The sequence below is a fragment of the Dendrobates tinctorius genome, unplaced genomic scaffold (genome assembly GCF_039654945.1).
Source record: "Dendrobates tinctorius isolate UK_male_01 unplaced genomic scaffold, ASM3965494v1 ptg000270l, whole genome shotgun sequence".
Classification (NCBI taxonomy): domain Eukaryota; kingdom Metazoa; phylum Chordata; class Amphibia; order Anura; family Dendrobatidae; genus Dendrobates; species Dendrobates tinctorius.
This window is the reverse complement of record NW_027361937.1, coordinates 5,710,298-5,724,119: the sequence shown is the minus strand read 5'-3', so window position 1 is coordinate 5,724,119 and position 13,822 is coordinate 5,710,298.

Here is a 13,822-nt window from a genome sequence, read left to right as displayed (position 1 = left end):
AAAGTCGGCAGGGAGTGGAGGACAGTAAACACACCTACAGTGCCCATTTCAATGCCAACGACATCAATTCTTATTACTTAAGCTTGGCATCCTTAATTTACTTTATAATAATAGCTGCGCATTGAAAACTGGGGGTTATTTGGCTAAAGTTGTGGGGGGGTAGGGCTGGCGCCAGGTTTTCGTGTGCCCTGGGCCAAAGAGTGTCAGTGCGCCCTTTTAACACATACCACAATTCATAATGCTCCGATACGGCACAGAAATATAGGTATAGTACAATGAAAAATACTTCCCTGCTTACATGACATGACTGATATCTATTTTAAATTCTACAATAGCTCAAAAACCGGACAGTATATTACTCCATACAGCATTATGGCCACCACCTAGTGCGCCATACAGAATAATGAGCCCCATATATTTCTCCATACAGAATAATTGGTCCCATATAATGTTCCATACAGTATATGATGAGCTCCACATAATGCTATACTATATGTTGGTCCCCATGGATGATGCTCCACTGTATTATGGGCCCAAATAATGCTCCATATATAATGGGCCCCTTATCTAATGCTCCAGTGTATATTGTGCCCCGTAAATGCTGCTCCAGTGTCTGATGTCCCCCATTTGGAATGCTCCAGTATATGTTGGTCCCCATGGACGATGCTCCAGTGTGTTATGGGCCCAAATAATGCTCCATATGTAATGGGACCCATTTCTAATGCTCCAGTGTATAATGGGCCCCGTAAATGCTGCTCCAATGTCTGATGTCCCCCATTTGGAATGCTCCAGTATATGATGGGCCAAATGGATGATGCTCCAGTGTATGATGGGCCCCATATATCATTCTCCGGTGTATATTGCTCCCCAAAAAATGCTCCCAACATTTAAAAAAATTAAATACCTCTCCTCGCTGGGCACTGCTCTACTCTTGACTCCTCAGCATTGCCAGTTTAAAGCTCTCTGCACTTGTACTGTTTTGGTAGAGGGCATATAGACGTGATGTCATCGCGCTCTGTAACCTGAATGTCACTGTTTGGAAAGGCGGAAGACGTCACGGCGGTGGAGCAGGGAGAGGTAAGTATTGCAAGTCCTGTGGCCCTGAGCAAGCATGGGGGGCCCACTCGTGGGCGCTGGTACTGGCACAGGGCCCTTCATAGTACACCAGTGTGTCTGATGGCGAGTGGGCCCCCCCACCGTCAGAGACACTTTATTGTACTATGAGAGGCCCTGTGCCAGTGCCATCGCCCAAGGGTTGGGCCACACACCTGTTCAGGGCAACAGCCCTTTGCCGGGTCTGGGGTGGGGGGGCAGCCCATTTCGGGTGGTTTAAAAAATGGCATATGTTGATGTGTAGGCTGGACTTTCAGCTGCTGCAAATGGAGGAAGTGGAGAAGTCAGAGGAAGAGGAGGACAAAAGCGAGCATTTTTTCTGGCAACCTATGTGTTATCAGGGGAGGGTGGGACAAAATCTTTTGAAACCCATGCATGGTTCATTTTTGTCGACAGACGAGTCCTTTTTTCTGTCAGGATTGAACCAGCAGCACTGAAGACTCTTTCAGATAGCACACTACCAGCAGGGCAAGCGAGCTCCTGTAAGGCATATTGTGCCAATTCAGGCCTTGTGTCCAGTTTTGAGGCCCAGTAACCAAAGGGGAATGACCTGTGAGGGAGAACTTCGATATGGGAGGAAAAGTAGTTTGTAACCATAGTTGACAACTGCTGTCTCCTGTCACTTGCAATCGATTCTGTATTAGCTGTCGTGTGGGTGGGACTTGAGAAATCAGACCACAACATGGTCAGGAAACCCCTGTCTCCAATGCCAGTTCGGCTGTGTGCACCATGAACATCTTTTCCATTTTGCCCACTATGGTTCATGGGAGAACCAGCTCCGCTGCTGTGTGCTGTGAATGCCTCAAACAACCTGTTTACCAGAGTTACTTGTTTGTTAGCCAGTATTAGCTCTAGGTTCTCCTGTGGCATGATGTTGTAATTTTCCTTTATAGCATGGATCGAGGATGCTGGCCAACCAGTAGTCATCATCCCTCATCAGCTTTGACCACTGCACACCCGACAATTCCATGTCTGCCCTCAAACTGCCTGCCCGTGTATCCTCCCACAAATGCATTACAGCCTGCCTCTGTTCGCACAGCCTCGCAGCCATGTGCATGGTGGAGTTCCATCTTGTAGCAACGTCTATGATTAGGCGCTGCTTGGGGAGGTTGAGTGATCGCTGCAGCTTCTGCATACGTCTTGAGTGAACATTTGAGCGATGGATGTGTGAGCACAGTCTTCGCACCTTATGGAGCAGGGCTGTGAACTCAGGATAATTATTTAGGAAGCACTGCACCACCTGGTTCAAGGTGTGAGCCAGGCAAGTTATGTGTCATGATCTGACAGTTTTAAATTGGACAAAGTGAATTTTTTTACTTTGTCAAGTGCAATGTGTGACATGATTGCCCCCCGGTGGCCATTGGAATTATCACACGTGGTGTCTTTCATTCTAAGTTGCCCGGTGGTGGGGAGTGGTATCGCACCTTAGTGGTAGGTTTAATTGTAATTATAAATCAGGTGTGAGGCTCTATAAATGAGTCTCAGGGTATTCAATCATTGTTGGTGATAGTTGTTCATTTGCAACCAACCTTAGTGGTGGAGTGAGCTCAGGATCTGGGCGTCCCCGCTGTGGGTGTTTCCCTAGTGAGGGGTGGTCTTGAGGGTCCAGAGGCCCCTCATTAAGGAGGGGGTACTGTCATGATATGACAGTTTTAAATTGGACAAAGTGAATTTTTTTTACTTTGTCAAGTGCAATGTGTGACGTGATTGCCCCCGGTGGCCATTGGAATTATCACACGTGGTGTCTTTCATTCTAAGTTGCCCGGTGGTGGGGAGTGGTATCGCACCTTAGTGGTAGGTTTAATTGTAATTATAAATCAGGTGTGAGGCTCTATAAATGAGTCTCAGGGTATTCAATCATTGTTGGTGATAGTTGTTCATTTGCAACCAACCTTGGTGGTGGAAGGAGCTGGAGAGATTGCTCAGCTCAATCTGAGTCCTGATGTGGAAGGAGTCACCGAAGGGAGTTCTTTGCAGTGCTTACTGAACTTGGTGGCAGCTATTCAGGAGGAAGGCTGCAGTCGGTTGCTGGACTCTGTGCTGGAGCATTTGCACAGAGAGAGCTAAGTTTTCTATTTCCCCTGTTTGTGACTTTCCTTATGTGTGATCTAGTGCAGTGGTGGGATTAGTTTCCGCACCGGCCAATGCCCTAGCGAGGGACTAGGTTCAGGGCGAGTCAGGGCATAAAATTCGCGTGCGGCGACAGGTGCGGAGCCTGTATAGGGAACGTAAGGAGTGCAGGGACGCTTCCTCAGGGGAGCTTAGGATGTCTCCACGTCCCTATTTCCTATTACAGGGCCCACCACTGTAATTGTTCCTGTTTCCCCTTATTATTTAAATTCGCCAGCTGGAGGCGGGGTATCCAGTTTTGCGTGTACTTTTTAAATTCGCCAGCTGGAGGCGGTGTATCCAGGGTCACGTGTATCATAAATTCGCCCTGCTGGAGGTGCTGTGTCCAGTCACACGTTGACCATTACATTATGTGTGTGAGTTTTGAAAGGGCTATGGCTGCCACAAAATTCCACCCATTATCACTGACTACCTTGCCTGGCTCAAGATGTAGACTGCCCAGCCATGACTCAGTTTGTCGATGCAAGTACTCGACCTGTAACTCCGCGTTGTGTCTGTTGTCGCCCAAAGACATCATTTTTAAAACAGCCTGCTGCCGCTTACCACTAGCTGTCCGATAGTGGGACACCTTGTGTGCAACACTGACAGATGTGGATGGAGTGCTCGTGCGACTGTGCTCTGTCGACGAGCTTTCGCTTCTGGAGGAGGAGGAGGAGGGTCAAACGCCTACACCCAACTGTTTCCTATACCGTGGGCTAGGCAGCACTGTTCCACCGCCGCTGTCCCTTGTTAAGCCTGCATCCACCACATTAACCCATTGCACAGTGATGGACACGTAACGGCCCTGGCCATGCCTACTGGTCCATGCATCTGTTATGAGATGCACCTTTCCACTCACTGACTGTTTTAGTGCATGGACAATGCGGTCTTTCTCATGCCGGTGGAGGGCAGGGATGGCTTTTCGAGAAAAGAAGTGCCGACTGGGTAGGTCATAGCGTGGGACAACGTAGGCGATGAGCTCTCGGAAAGCTTCGCTTTCTACCAAACGGAAGGGCATCGTCTCTAATGAGATCAGTTTGGCAATGTAGGCGTTCAAAGCCAGTGTACGCAGATGAGAGGACGAGTACTTTCTTGTCCTACTCAGAGTGTCTGGTAGGGTGAGCTGGACTTGAGAGCTGCATATGGGGGATCTAGCATTGGACATGATGGATGAGAAGGGGTTGGTGATGGTGAGAGTGTTGATGGCCTAGATTCAGTGTTTTCTGGTCAAAATATTGTGCTTGCGTGACTGGTTTTGCCTAGCGACGACACCACAACATTTCTTGATGGTGGTGTGCTTAGCGGTGGCCTTACAGTGGGGGAAGCGATGGAGCGTTGCCGGCTAACTTGAGTCAGAGCAGGTGCACATGTGCTACCTGAGCTTTTGTAGTCCATCCACGCTTGCAAGTGCATGTTGGCTAAACATAGTAACATAGTAACATAGTAATTAAGGTTGAAGGGAGACTTTAAGTCCATCTAGTTCAACCCATATCCTATCCTAACTTGCCCTAACATGTTGATCCAGAGGAAGGCAAAAAAACCCCATGTGGCAACAGTAAGCTTCACATTGGGGAAAAAAATTCCTTCCCGACTCCACATACGGCAATCAGACTAGCTCCCTGGATCAACGCAATATTAAGGAGACTAGTGTATATACCCTGTAATATTATACTTTTCAAGAAAGGCATCCAGTCCCTTCTTAAATTTTAGTAGTTAATCACTCATTACAACATCATATGGCAGAGAGTTCCATAGTCTCACTGCTCTTACAGTAAAGAATCCGCGTCTGTTAGTATGCTTAAACCTTCTTTCCTCCAGACGTAGAGGATGCCCCCTTGTCCCCGTCACAGGTCTAAGAGTAAAAAGATCATTAGAAAGGTCTTTGTATTGTCCCCACATATATTTATACATTGTAATAAGATCACCCCTAAGCCTTCGATTCTCCAAACTAAATAACCCCAAGTGTAATAACCTGTCTTGGTATTGTAGACCCCCTAGTTCCCGAATAACCTTGGTCGCTCTTCTCTGCACCCGCTCCAGTTCAGCTATGTCTTTCTTATACACCGGAGACCAGAACTGTACACAGTATTCTAAGTGTGGTCGCACTAGTGACTTATATAGAGGTAAAATTATGTTCTCCTCATGAGCATCTATGCCTCTTTTAATGCATCCCATTATTTTATTTGCCTTTGCAGCAGCTGCTTGACTCTGGCCACTAAATGTGAGTTTGTCGTCCACCCATACACCCAGGTCTTTTTCAGTGACTGTTTTGCCCAGTGTTTTACAATTAAGCACATAATTATACAACTTGTTCGTTCTACCCAAGTGCATGACCTTACATTTATCCCCATTAAAGCTCATTTGCCATTTATCAGCCCAAGCTTCTAGTTTACATAAATCCTCCTGTAATATAAAATTGTCCTCCTCTGTATTAATTACCCTGCAGAGTTTAGTGTCATCTGCAAATATTGAAATTCTACTCTCTATGCCCCCTACAAGGTCATTAATAAATATGTTAAAAAGAAGCGGGCCCAAAACTGACCCCTGTGGTACCCCACTGCTAACCGTGACCCAGTCCGAGTGTGCTCCATTAATAACCACCCTTTGTTTCCTATCCCTGAGCCAGCTCTTAACCCACCTACACATATTTTCCCCTATCCCCATTGTTCTCATTTTATGTATCAACCTTTTGTGTGGCACCGTATCAAAAGCTTTTGAAAAGTCCATGTACACCACGTCCACTGCATTCCCTTGGTCCAGTCCGGAACTTACCTCTTCATAAAAGCTTATCAGATTAGTCTGACAGGAACGGTCTCTTGTAAACCCATGTTGATATTGGGTCATAAGGTTATTCTTCTCCAGATACTCCAGTATAGTATCTCTTAGAAAACCCTCCAGGATTTTACCCACAGTTGAGGTTAAACTTACTGGCCTATAATTTCCAAGTTCAGTTTTTGTCCCCTTTTTGAATATTGGCACCACATTTGCTATACGCCAGTCCTGTGGTACAGACCCTGTTATTATGGAATCTTTAAAGATTAAAAATAGTGGTCTATCTATGACTGTGCTTAATTCCTGCAGTACTCGGGGGTGTATCCCATCCGGGCCCGGGGATTTGTCAATTTTAGTGATTTGTAGACGCCGCCGTACTTCCTGCTGGGTTAAGCAGGTGACATTTAATGGAGAATTTTTATCCCTGATCATGTTATCCGTCATGGGATTTTCTTGTGTAAATACTGTTGAAAAAAAGTCATTTAGCATATTGGCTTTTTCCTCATCCTCATCCACCATTTCACCCAGACTATTTTTAAGGGGACCAACACTATCATTTTTAGCTTCTTACTATTTATGTAGTTAAAGAATATTTTGGGATTATTTTTACTTTCTCTGGCAATGAGTCTCTCTGTCTCAATCTTTGCTGTCTTGATTTGCTTTTTACAGAATTTATTTAATCTTCTGTATTTATTTAATGCCTCATCACTACCTACTTGCTTTAATTCTCTAAATGCTTTATTTTTATCTCTTATTGCGCCCCTTACAGTTCTATTTAGCCATAGTGGTTTCCTCCTATTTCTCGCATGTTTATTCCCATACGGTATATATTGTGCACAGGTCCTATTCAGGATGCTAATAAACGTCTCCCATTTTCTTTGTGTATTTTTATGTCTCAGGATATCGTCCCAGTTAATTGCACGAAGATCATCTCTCATCCGTTGGAAATTTGCCTTCCTGAAGTTTAGTGTCCTTGTAACCCCTCTACTACACATCTTATTAAAGGATACATGAAAACTTATTAATTTGTGATCACTATTACCCAAGTGACCCTCAACCCTTACATTTGATATGCGGTCTGGCCTGTTGGTTAATATTAGGTCTAGCAGTGCCCCCCCTCTTGTTGGGTCCTGAACCAGTTGTGAAAGGTAATTGTCTCTCATAGTTGTCAGAAACCTATTACCCTTGCTGGAACTGCAGGTTTCGGTTCCCCAATGTATTTCAGGGTAGTTGAAGTCCCCCATAATAATGACTTCTCCTTGAGTCGCTGCTTCATCTATTTGCTTTATGAGGATATTCTCTGTAGCTTCCATTATTTTTGGAGATTTATAACAAACCCCTATCAGTAATTTATTATTTTTCCCCCCTCCCCTTATCTCTACCCACAGGGACTCTACATTTTCATTAGATTCATATATATTATCACGAAGGATGGGTTTTAAGGATGATTTTACATATAAACACACGCCTCCCCCTCGCTTATTTGTACGGTCATTTCTGAACAGACTATAGCCCTGTAAATTAACAGCCCAGTCATGGCTCTCATCCAGCCATGTCTCAGATATCCCCACCATGTCATAATTATGTTCCAACAACATTAACTCCAATTCCTCCATTTTGTTGGCGAGACTTCTGGCATTAGTATACATGCACTTTATGTATCTCTCTGTACCTCTGTTCTTTCTTAAATTATTAACTGTTCTAACCCCACCCCCCATGCCACCTCCACCCCCAATGTCATTATTTGTGCCCAGGTCTCTATCTGCACTGTCTTCCCCTCCTATAAAAGGAATACCCTCCCCCCCGTCCCTAGTTTAAACACTCCTCCAACCTTCTAGCCATTTTCTCCCCCAGCACAGCTGCACCCTCCCCATTGAGGTGCAGCCCGTCCCTAGCGTAGAACCTGTAGCCAACTGAGAAGTCGGCCCAGTTCTGCAGGAACCCAAACCCCTCCTTCCTACACCAATTCCTGAGCCACTTATTAACCTCCCTAATCTCCCGTTGCCTCTCTGGCGTGGCACGTGGTACAGGAAGTATTTCCGAAAATACCACCTTGGAGGTCCTTGCTTTAAGCTTACAGCCTAATTCCCTGAAATCATCTTTAAGGACCTTCCACCTACCTCTAACTTTGTCATTTGTGCCAATGTGCACCATGACCGCTGGATCCTCTCCAGCCCCTCCCAGTAATCTGTCAACCCGATCAGCGATGTGTCGGACTCGAGCGCCTGGTAGGCAGCACACCGTTCGACGATCCCTGTCTTTGTGACAGATTGCCCTATCTGTTCCCCTAATAATTGAGTCTCCCACTACCAGAACCTGTCTGGCCTGCCCTGCTCTCCTATTTCCCCCCTTACTGGAGCAGACACTCCTCCGGCTTTCAGAGGACATGCCTTGCTGCAGCAGTGCTACTCCTGCACTAACACTCCCCTCATCTGCCAACTTAGCAAACTTATTGGGGTGTGCCAGATCAGGACTAGCCTCCCTGGTGCTCTTCCCTCTACCCCGCCTTCTAACTGTCACCCAGCTAGCTGCTTCATTGTCCTGCAGCTCCAACCTAGCATCCCCCCTCATCTATCCCATTGAGCGTCTGCTCAGTGAGCAGAAGACTCCTTTCCATATTGTCTATGGATCTCAGTGTTGCCAGCTGCACATTTAGATCCAGTATCTGGGCTTCCAAATGCACAACGTGCTCACATCTTGCACAGCAGTATGCACCCTCGACCGGATGTTCAAGGATTTCATACATGCGGCAAGACGTGCACTGGATGGCATTGGCAATAGTGAAGCACATCCTAAAGGTCTAAGCATGCAACTGGTATTCAAATTTCTTAGATTTTTCCCTCTGCTAAAGGTCCTTTGGCACTTCTTACAGATAACCTTTGCATCATCAGTAGTATTTTGCTCAAAAAAGTGCCACTCTGCACTCTTCTTACTATGGTACAAATTTTCAGGGCTTGCACGCTGTGCTAATTTTACCACCTGGCCAAGCTGTCCTGCAACTCTTTTAGCTTTTTTGCAAAGTTTTTTGACAGCTACGGGCCTGCTGGATAACCACTGCTCCGATGACGATGCCTGCTGCTAATCCTTATCCTATTCTGACCTATTGTCACCAGCACCCTCTTCCTCCAATGGATGCCAATCCGGGTCAACAACTGGGTCATCCATGACCTCATCTTCAATGTCATCTGCACCTTCCTCTGTACCTTCCTCTGTGTCACCGTGTAAGGTGGTATAGTATGCAGGAAGGGGCACCTGAGTTTCATCAGGGTCTGATTCGGGCTCAGTAGACTGCAAGGGCAATGTAGTGCTGGGGGTGTATGTACCAGCAGATTCGTCTAGCAGTGGCTGTGCATCAGTGCACTCCATGTCAGATTCAACTTGGACTGGAGCATTCTGAAGTGTGTGCTGCAGCATCCTTCACTTTTGGTGTGGGTGAAGGACACAACGAAAGGTGTTGTTCCTTATCAGAGGCCTGCACTGACGACTCTGTGCTTGCAGTTTTGTAACTTCAGAAGAGGAGGCAATAGAGCTGGAGGCTGTTTCGGCAATGTAAGCCAAAACCTTTTCCTACTGCTCTGGCTTTAAAAGCTGCTATTGTGCTTTTGCCAGAACCGCCGATGCACCACCACCACCATCAGTGCCAGCTGCGCCCCCCTGACCACGTCCGCGGCCTCTTTCACCAGACTTCCTCATGTTTATGAAAATGTACCAAAAATACCAGTAGAGAAATGGTACTGTATGAGTAGCGTACATCTGTGTAAGGTGTATGTAAGAAGTGAAATCTCCGTATATATTTTGTGAGTCACAGACGCTCACACAGTATGTATTTCACTGTAATCCAACAAGCAGGTATACAGTACTGTATCAGAGGTGTTCAGCTGTATACGTTGTTGGTGAAACTGTCAATCTCCGTATATGTATTTACAGAATGTCACACACACGCTGACTCTGTGTAGATGTGACAGTAATAAGAACACCAGATACTGTTTGACAATTGGACTTCTCAATACGGTGTATAAAGAAATGGAAATGTCCGTATATGTATTTATGGAGTGTCACACACATGCTGACTCTGGGTAGATGTGACAGTAATAAGAACACCAGATATCCGATACTGTTTGGCAATCGGACTGCTCAGTACGGTGTATAAAGAAATGGAAATGTCCGTATATGTATTTATGGAGTGTCACACACACACGCTGACTCTGTGTAGATGTGACAGTAATAAGAACACCAGATATCCGATACTGTTTGATAATCGGACACCTCTATACGGTGTATGTATGGAAACATGTTAATCTCTGTATTTTTTTACGGAGTCACAAACATATAGCATGTATTTGTCCGTGATACCAGCCGCTACACGGTAGTGTGTGAGGAGTGTACACCTCTATATGGTGTGTGAAAAAATGTACGCTCAGTATCTACTGTGCAGACAAAAAGAAATAAAAGGATTTTTGCTTTTAAAAAAGCAGTCTGCACAGCAGTGTGCAAACAGCAATGCAGCTATCAGGGAGCCTATAAGGCAGCCTAATCACCAACAGAGCTGCTGCACAAAAAAGTGTGAAAAAATGAAGGATTATTTAACTGTGCAGAAAAAAGGAATAAAAATATTTTTGCTTTTAAAAAAGCACTCTGCACAGCAGTGTGCAAACAGCAATACAGCTATCAGGGAGCCTTATAAGGCAGCCTAATAACCAACAGAGCTGATGCACACAAATATATCCTCCCCTGTCACTGCACACTATACAGCTGTGTTTTACAGTGACAGTCGCTATCAGCACAAGCAATTTTTTTACTTTTTCCCTGCCTAAACACTCTCCCTATTGAGAACGATCAGCAGCAACCTCTCCCTGTGCTAAGATCGGCAGAAGAAAGATGGCGGTCGGCGGTCATGGCCTTTTATAGGCACTGTGACGCCACACAAAGCCAGCCAATCACTTGCATGCCCTTCTGTAACATGGTGGGGGCCGCTGCCGACGTAATCGCGTTGCCCACAGTGTGCGTCCTTCATGATTGGCTGAAAATAGGCGCTGGAAGGATTGTGGAAAGCGTGACTTTGGCGCTCAAGTCGGCGACCTCATGGCCGACCTCATGCTATAGTCGGGTTTCGATCTGCGAAACCCGACTTTAGCATAAGTCGGCGGATTCTGAATTTGGCCAACCCGTTTCGCTCAACTCTAATTATAACTCATATGCAGAATAATGTCCTGACTTTTGACGTCTCAGGCTAGTTTCACACTTGCTTTTTTTTGCAGCGCGTTTTTCCCGCAAAAAAACGCATTGAAAAAACGCATACAAAAGCATACAACTGCTGCGTTTTTTTCAAGCATTTTTATGAGCATGCATGAAAAAAACGCAGCGTTTTTATGCGTTTGTATGCGTTTTTAGTGCGTTTTTACCGCGTTTGCGTTTTTTTCCGACATTAGGTGGCCCCTCACACTAACCCAAACCATGACTTTACTAACCCTAACCCTGACCCTAACCCTAACCCTAACCCTGACCCTAACCCTTAACCAAATCATACTTAACCCTAACCCAAACCCTAAACCCTAACTAACCCTAACCCTAACCCTAACCCTGACCCTAACCCTAACCCTAACCCTGACCCTAACCCTAACCCTAACCCTAACCCTAACCCTGACCCTAACCCTAACCCTAACCCTGACCCTAACCCTAACCCTAACCCTGACCCTAACCCTTAACCAAACCATACTTAACCCTAACCCTGACCCTAACCCTGACCCTAACCCTTAACCAAACCATACTTAACCCTAACCCTGACCCTAACCCTAACCCTGACCCTAACCCTAACCCTAACCCTGACCCTAACCTTAACCCTAACCCTAACCCTGACCCTAACCCTTAACCAAACCATACTTAACCCTAACCCTGACCCTAACCCTGACCCTAACCCTTAACCAAACCATACTTAACCCTAACCCTGACCCTAACCCTAACCCTGACCCTAACCCTTAACAAAACCATACTTAACCCTAACCCTGACCCAAACCCCAACCCTAACCCTGACCCTGACCCTAACCCTAACCCTAAACCCCCTTAACTAACCCTAACTCTAACCCAAACCCCTAAATTCCATGGTTAACAAAAAAAAACGCATATGCAAAAAAACGCATACATGAGCATGCCAGTGCGCACATATGCGCATCCATAGGCTATAATGGCCATTTTTAGCGCAAAACGTGCGCATATGTGCGCATGCGCTTTTTTGCAGGGCCAAAAAATGCAACATGCTGCATCTGGAAAATACAAACGCACACCCCAAAAAAACGCAGCGCATGAAAATCGCATACATGCGCTTACAAGCGCGCAGGTATGCGCACCCATGTTAAATATAGGGGAAAAAACGCATGCGCACATATGCGTTTTTTTCCAGCGCTAAAAAACGCAAATGTGAAACCAGCCTCAGTCAGCTTTTTCAAGAGAGGGATTGGCTGAAGTAAATTTCCTTTGGTGGTCCACAGCAGCTGAAGGATAATAATTTTACAATAATATCAGGGGTATACAAAATTTGAGTTTATGATTTAAAAAAACATTTCCATTTTTAACCATCACGTATGGACTGTGCACAAAATGTGTGTGTGAAAAAGTTATGTACAAACAAGATGAACAAGAAAAATCTTTATTGTAGCCAAAAATATACACCATATTATGAATACAAATTTATTGAACATTCATTCTGCAACTTTATTGAAAATTATCTCTTGCACCTTTTCCTTTTCTCTTCAAAGCTTCTCTTGGTACGTTTCCTCTTATAGAAGACCCACAGAACTTCTCTGTGAAGCATCCTGCAGTAGTCCCCCATCATGTTCACATTTTATCTACCTTGGTATTGTCATTTCATGTCCTTGCTATCCTAATGAAACCTTTATCCTTGCTCTTCGCCAACAGCAGCAAAGATTTCAGGAAAGTAGTCCAAAGGTCAAAGTTAAAAGTGTAACTTCATGTTCATCATACAACGAAAGGCTTTGAAACATTTCAGCATGTACTCCTCGATGGATGTTAATTTTGGATCTTTATTGTTACTTAAAAATATTCTTCATGACTTCTTTAAAATAATCCTATGCCCTTTTCTCAACTACTTTCATTTTTGTTTCGAACACGTTGTTCTTCAAGAGCTTCCAAATATCTGGTCCCAAAAACAGCTTCCTTCAATTTTGCTTCAGACAGTCCCCGAAACCTGGTACTCAGGTACTTAAAAGTCTCTCCTTCTTTCAATAGAGATTTCACAAACTGCTTCATCAGTCCAAATTTAATGAGAAGTGGCAAATGAACTTTAGTGGGATTGTAAGGGTGTCACATTTGAAGTCAATTTGAGGGGTCTATATGATAGAAAATACCCAAAAGTGACACCATTCTAAAAACTGCACCCCTCAAGGTGCTCAAAACCACATTTAAGAAGTTTATTAACCCTTCAGGTGCTTCACAGGAATTTTTTGAATGTTTAAAAAAAATGAACATTTTTCATAAAAAAAATTACTTCAGGTCCAATTTTTTTATTTTACCAAGGGTAACAGGAGAAATTGGACTGCAAAAGTTTTTGTTCAATTTGTCCTGAGTACGCTGATACCTGATATGTGGGGGGGAACCACTGTTTCAGCGCATGGCAGAGCTCGGAAGGGAACCAGCGCCGTTTGACTTTTTCAACGCAAAATTGGCTGGAATTGAGATTGGGCACCATGTCACGTTTGGAGAGCCCCTGATGTGCCTAAACAGTGGAAACCCCCCACAAGTGACCCCATTTTGGAAACTAGACCCCCCAAGGAACTTATCTAGATGTGTGGTGAGAACTTTGAACCCCCAGGAG